The 7,500-nt window shown below is 42.1% G+C and overlaps 1 protein-coding gene across 1 annotated transcript in view; it reads left to right on the top strand.

The window, feature by feature from the left end:
* Window positions 1-7,500, top strand: part of grin2bb (glutamate receptor, ionotropic, N-methyl D-aspartate 2B, genome duplicate b) — a 102,464-nt gene that overhangs the window by 90,087 nt on the left and 4,877 nt on the right. The window lies entirely within an intron of this gene.

Here is a 7,500-nt window from a genome sequence, read left to right as displayed (position 1 = left end):
CTGCATGGAACAAATCTGACATGGTGTGTGTGTGTGTGTGTGCTTGTGTGGTGTCATGTGATGTTTTGTTATGTCATACGTATGATGGGCCCCACAACGAAAAGAAACACAACAAACAAAAGTTGTGCGTGCATTAAGTTGATGATAACGTGTTTACAAACTCTACTTTACATAAAATATTGTAAATAGCCTATTGTCATGCAGTTAATGGGATACTGTGCAGAGTTAGAAAGGTCAACTTAGAAACTGTTTCTGTTGCCTGATGGTAAGGTACAGCTGTAGCTCACACCTGCAGGAGCGCTTGTTTGGGCGCCTGTGTTGCGCAATGCACTTTGCTCCTCTCATCTATACGAAGCAGTTCCCATTTCTCCAAACCATACATAATTACAAGGACAAATATTGCTACACGAGGGAAATCAGTGTGGTGTCCGATGTGAAAAAATAGGTATAAATCTAGCGTACACATTTCCACGAATCACGGATGTGTTGATGACATAAATTAGGAAATATTAGAGGACTTAATGAGACGTGATGTTGAACTGCATGCCAGTGCCATTTAACCCAAATGCCCCAGCAGCAGCACGGGAGAGGAGAGCTTATCTGACAGATCTGCATTGTCTATACTCTATAGTGAGGTAGATTACATTGCAAAAATATCACCATGCATTCATAACCTCGTGATTCAGTGAGAGTGATCCCAAAACATCGGAAAGTGACATTTCTGTATTACATTTTGTCAAGAGGAAAAATCAATAGCAAACTGTTCCTAACTGACTATAGCGCTGTGAACCGTTCCTGGCTGCGCCTGGCAATTCCGCCATCATAATAGCAATCCGCTATGGAACAAGCGTGCCTGTTGTTAAAGGGAATGTGAGATGACGCTCTGATTGGTTTATTGCACGTTACGCCCAAACCACACCCATGATTAATGTAGCTACTTCAGACCACCCCATTTTAGATTTGCGTCGGGCGCAACAGTCATTAACTCATTAACTAAATAGAAACAGCGCCTAACATCCGCCCACAAAGCGATTTGCGCGGAGTCAATTGCGCTAAAGTGCACAATATAGCCCGAAGACTCTTAACCCTTTTTTTTTTCAAACCCACCAACACCCCACCCTCTTCGGAGGACAACTTTATTTTTAATACAGATATACATTTTTGATATACTATTCAATTTTGATATTTTGATATACTACTTGAATTCACTGTTATCCTACCATCCACCCTATTTTAGTGAGAACATCAAGAAGCCTCTTTACTCGACTTAACAACGACGCCCTCTTGTAACAATGGGAATAAATGTCAGCTTGATTTTTCAAGAGTCATCCTTAAAGTCGTCTTTAAAATTGCAAAGGACAGGGCATTATTTACAGTTGGACTGAGGCACCATAAAATAAAATAAAAATTATATTATTCATATATAAAAATAACTTTTTAAAAGACAATTGGTTTGGTTCTCAGAAGGTATGATGATGATACAGGACATTAAAAAAACAATACCCGTTCGGGATACTCGGTTTTCAGTTATAAAACGGCCACATTAAACATTTAAACACCCAAGACTGAAGCCCAGTTCACTTCAAAGCTCAAAGAGACGAGATGAAAGATTCAAGTTTTTCAGGTTTTCAGAGTAGACTGAGGAGTGCGATTCTGTGGAATGAAGGCAGCAGGTTTGGGAGTGAGTGTGTTCCTTCCTCTGCGTTTCTATTTCATTCTCCATGTGTTTTTGGGAGTGAGCGTGTTCCTTCCTCTGCGTTTCCATTTCATTCTCCGGGCTCTATCTTCCGTCCCGGCGCAATTGACTTTGTATACTCGCACGTTTGTCTTTCCTATTTTGCAGTCAGCGCATATTGGAATTTTCCCTCCACAGGTACATGCCTGTAAATTAGGGAATTCGATTGCGCCCACGGGGGCGGTTCAGCAAAAAGACGGGGCGTGTTCCGGCGCAAACGTTCACTGTTGATATTTTGCAGTTTCAGAAAACAATTCCGCCACAGACCGGGAACTCCCTGGTCTAAAGTCTGTGGCGAAAATGCAGATGCTATTTTAAGGGCGCATGCATGACCACAGGCCTGCATGAATGAATGCGTTGCACACCAATCTACAGACACCCCCGTGCACAGACGGAAACATTCAAAGCCTTGATAATATTTGTCCATTTCCCGGTTTTGTTCGTGCATTGGTGACCTAAATATTTAGTAGCCTATAAAGTACAACATCTACATGCAATATCTTTACAACAACGCCTAATTACGACCTATTAATCTGGACAACTTTATAGGCTACAGCCCTATAAAGGCTAAAGTTACTTTTAGTTTTGTTCCAATTTACCGTTGTGTAAGGTTTTAAGCACCATAATTTTGCCTACCTTGTTGTAGCCCATCTGAAATAACTCCAAGCTTTGCTATGTTCCCTCCATCCTTTCGTTATTTTCAAAAAACGTTTTATATCCATGATGGCCTTGAAGTCTTGAGTTAGTGAATTAGCTTAAATCAGCTTTTCATGTGCTGTTAACCAGCAACAGATAGTACAAGAAAGCAGCAAGTATGGTTACAATTTCTGTACAATTTCTGTAGTTGCTGCATCCATTCATTGTTATTCTCTCTCCTGCTCAAATAAATGTTGTGCGTGAATTAAGTTGATGATAATGTGTTTACAAACTCTGCTTTACAGAAAATATTGTAAATAGTCTACTGTCACGCAGTTAATGGGATACTGTGCAGAGTTGAAAGTTAGGTCAACTTAAACGAAGCCCTTGCTTGGCCGTGCTGCGCAACGCACACTTAGCTCCTCTCATCTATACAATGTAGTTCCCATTTCTGTAAACCATACATAATTTCAAAGAAAAATATTACCACTCGAGGGAAATCAGTGTGGTGTCCATGTGAAAAAATAGGCATAAATCTAGCGTACACATTTTCACGAATCACTGATGTGTTGATGACATAAATTAGGAAATTTTTTGAGGACTTAAGGAGACGTGATGTTGAACTGCATGCCGATGCCATTTATCCCAAATGCCCCAGCGGCAGCACGGGAGAGAAGAGATTAACTGACGGAAGATATGCATTGTCTATAGAGAGGTAATGTTAGATTACATTGTACATTGCAAATATATCACCATGCATTCATAACCTCGTGATTCAGTGAGAATGATCCCAAAACATCGGAAAGTATGTCTTTGTGACAATTCTGTATTACATTTTGTCAAGATGAAAAATCAATAGCTAACTGTTCCCAACTGAACAGTGATTATAGCGCTGTGAACGCTCCTGGCTGCGCCTGGCAAATACGCCACCATAATAGCAATCAGCTATGGAACAAGCGTGCCTGTTGTTAAAGGGAATGTGAGATGACGCTCTGATTGGTTTATTGCACGTTACGCCCAAACCACACCCATGATTAATGTAGCTACTTCAGACCACCCCATTTTAGATTTGCGTCGGGCGTCCCGCCGGTAAAATAGCATCAGCGCCCAAGATCCGCCCACAAAGTCACTTGCTTTTGCGCGAAGACACTTCCGTTTCAGACCATTAAAATAGGGCCCTCCATGTGTTTTTGGGAGTGAGTGTGTTCCTTCCTCTGCGTTTCCATTTCATTGTTTTTGGGCGTCGATGAAAAGAGGGGCTAGCAAGCGGTATTGAGACAATGCTGATATGGAGCAGATACATAGGAAACAACAACAACATAGGAAACAAATAACAACAACAACATAGGAAACAAATAACAACAACAACATAGGAAACAAATAACAACAACATAGCCTGTTCTCGGACAGAAAGCGAGAGACAAACACATAACAGATATGTACAAATGTGCGTGTGAGAGTGTGAGTGATTAACAAAACTCGCTTACAAAAAATACTTCTTTATCTCATCTAAGGTCTGCTACTCTAGTCTTAAGCACTAGGAACACAATTTAGTTTACATTTAGTTAGCCCATATTAGCCCATTAGCCCTGGTGTGGCTACAGCATCCATACCATATTGGGTCCAGGTGTGGCTACAGTATCCAAACCATATTGGGTCCAGGTGTGGCTACAGCATCCATACCATATTGGGTCCAGGTGTGACTACTGCATCCATACCATATTGGGTCCAGGTGTGGCTACAGCATCCATACCATATTGGGTCCAGGTGTGGCTACAGCATCCATACCATATTGGGTCCAGGTGTGGCTACAGCATCCATACCATATTGGGTCCAGGTGTGGCTACAGTATCCAAACCATATTGGGTCCAGGTGTGGCTACAGCATCCATACCATATTGGGTCCAGGTGTGGCTACAGCATCCATACCATATTGGGTCCAGGTGTGGCTACAGCATCCATACCATATTGAGTCCAGGTGTGGCTACAGCATCCATACCATATTGGGTCAACCCGGGTCATTTCCTGGACCTAACCCATCTCTCTCTCTATCCCACTCACTTCCTGTCACTCTTCACTGTCCTGCCTCAATAAAGCAACCCCCCCCCCCAAAAAAAAAAGAAATAAAATAAAATAAATAAATAAATGTTGTATAAAACATAAAAATAAAACAGTGCCTTTACATTCTGTAGAATCTAGCTAACAGTAGCCCTGTGGCTAAATTCCTCTGCATCACACCCATAGATAACATCACAAATTTAGCATTAATTTGCATTATGTTGTCAGACATATTACTGCAGGAGTGAAAGGAGGGTGGGTTTGTGGGTTGTTGGTGGGGAGGGGGGAGGGGGGGGTCCATCCATTCCAGTCACAGATTGTACATTTTGTCATGCCGCAGGTGATTAATAATACACTAATGGAGTTTCTGATTCGCTTTTAAATGGTTGCCTAAAAAAGGCTGTCGTGTCAGCAGAGATGAGAGATTTTAGGTCCGCTCTTGTTGCTCATAATTAGATTTTGTTTTTAAGAGGGTGTGCTTGTGTATTGGGGCTACTCTTCGTTGTCTATGAGGTGTGTGTGTGTGTGTGTGTGTGGTGTGTGCGTGTGCGTGTGCGTGTGCGTGTGCGTGTGCCTTTATGTGTATATGAGAGAGGGAGAGATTGAGAAATCGGCTTAGCTTTTCCCTGACACACTCATACACACACACGCACACACACACACACACACTTAGGCTTAGGTTTATTTGAACGCATCATACACCAGGTCCTTTCACAAAAGCGAGGCAGAGAGTACCCTTCAGAGAGATGGAAAGAAGAAAGGGATAGAGTGAGGGAAAGCAAGAGAGGGTGAAAGAGAGAGAGAGAGAAGGATGAGGGAGAGAGAGACGGAGGGTGTTCTGCTCTTTGAGAGAATTCACCAGGATGAGTCAGAGGGACCCAGCAAAACAAATGACAGATGTTCTCCAGGTTACAGACACACACACACACACACACAGACATACACACACACATACACGCACGCACACACAGACACACAAACACACACACAGACACACACACAGACACATACACACGCACACACACGCACACACACACACACGCATACACACACAGACATACAGACATACACGCGCACAGACACACACAAAGACACACACATACACACACAGACAAACAGACACACACACACACACAGACACACAGAAAAAAACTCGTACACACACACATACACACACACTCACTCATACACACAGAGTCAGGTACACTTCCCCATCAGGCAGTAGAAACCAGGTTATCAGCTTAAAATGCAGTGGCAGAGACGTGGAGTTGAGAGAAGGAAAGAGAGGGAGAGAGAGAGAGGAGACAGAGAATGTGTGTGTATGTGTGTGTGTGTGTGTGTGTGTGTGTGTATGTCTGTGTGTGTGTGAGAGAGAGTGAGAGAGCGAGATGAGGAACCTGTAAATGAATGTGTCTATGTGAGAAAGAGACTTGACTTTTAAAACCCTTTATTTAAAACAGCATTTAAAAAAAAGCACTGAAATACCAATTACTGAAAATAATCAGTCTGTTTCACACATTCAAAACAAACCTCCCAAAGTCATTAAGGGGGAATTATTCCCTCATTTGCACCGCTAGTTCTCCAGAACTGAGCCACTTACTCAGATTGGGGGTGAAATTAAGCTATAAGTCCCATGAGGCTGTAAGCTTAAGTGACGTTAGAACATAAACATAAATCAAACATATTAAATAAACAAAACATATATAAACATAAAGTTCTTCGGCAATAAAGGTTGCACGGCAACTCAGACGCAGCAATTGATTTTCGTATGCTGCATTGATACTAATGGAATGTGGCTTCGGACGTGGTTCAGTCAGCCATAATCAAAGGCCCAAACTGTTCATTTTAGGACATTTGCGAGCTATTCTCATTTCCACCAGAGATTGCAACGTGCATATCGTGTCAGCATCCTGACCTTACTAACCTTATTTGTTTGGTTTATGGGGGTTTCGTGGCACAGACAGACAGAAAGGTTAGACAAAGTTCATGGAGACTGGAGACCGGGACAATGGCCAAATAATAACAACTAAATACACGTGTCAGGTCTTGACTGAAGACGTTGCTGGCAACTCTGATGATGGGGGGGGGGGATGGATGGAGAGATGAAGGAGAATGGTAGATGAAGGAATAAAAAAGTAGATGATGTAGAGAAAGGTAGATGAAGGCATATATGATGGAGAGAAAGGTAGATGAATGACAGGAAGGTAGATGAAAGAGCAAAAAGGTAGATAATGGAGAGAAAGTTAGATGAAGGAATAAAAAAGTAGATGATGTAGAGAAAGGTAGATGAAGGAGAGTGAGAGAATGAGTGCAGAAAGCAGGTGACATGCAAAAGGATAACTTTACACAGTGAAAGAGAGGGAAAAGATGGAAAGAAAAGGTAGAACAGGAGAATAAGTGATTGTGCATGAACCAGGCGAGCTGCATCTGAACATAACTGGAGACAGTCAACAACAAAAGAAAGGAAAGGCCTGAAAGGAAGTCAAGGCCAGTTAAATGATTTTGTATACATTTCATTTCATTATTTTATACAATGTGCTTTACATAAATAAAAGCAGCAAAAGGAAATAAAGACATAGTGAAAATATTACAAATAGAATTTATAGAAAGTAAAGAACTAGTTCAAAAGAAAGAGAGAGAGAGTGTGTGTGTAAGAGAGAGAGAGACAGAGAGCGAGTGTGTGTGTGTGTGTGTGAGAGAGAGAGAGAGAGACAGAGAGCGAGTGTGTGTGTGTGTGTGTGTGTGTGTGTGTGTGTGTGTGTGTGTGAGCGAGTGTGTGTGTGTGTTTGTGTGTGTGAGAGAGAGAGAGAGAGTGACTAAGCGATGGATGAAGAGTGGCTGTGACGGGATGTCTCCGAGGAGGCCCTGAACTCCCGGCGGGGAGCTTGACCTTGGACCTTTCCCGTCTAAAAACGTTTTTGCTAAACACACACACACACACACACACACACACACACACACACATATATATGCACTTTCACATATTTCCACACACACATATGCACTTATATTTTCATATACACTCACAAAATCATACACAGACATAGACACAGATGCACAGTCACATACTAG

The sequence above is a fragment of the Alosa pseudoharengus genome, unplaced genomic scaffold (assembly GCF_046254945.1).
Source record: "Alosa pseudoharengus isolate Yale_2024_CS ecotype anadromous, Long Island Sound unplaced genomic scaffold, YU_APseudo_1.1 YU_APseudo_1.1_scf_1, whole genome shotgun sequence".
Taxonomy (NCBI): domain Eukaryota; kingdom Metazoa; phylum Chordata; class Actinopteri; order Clupeiformes; family Clupeidae; genus Alosa; species Alosa pseudoharengus.
This window is presented reverse-complemented; position numbering and strand designations above follow the sequence as displayed.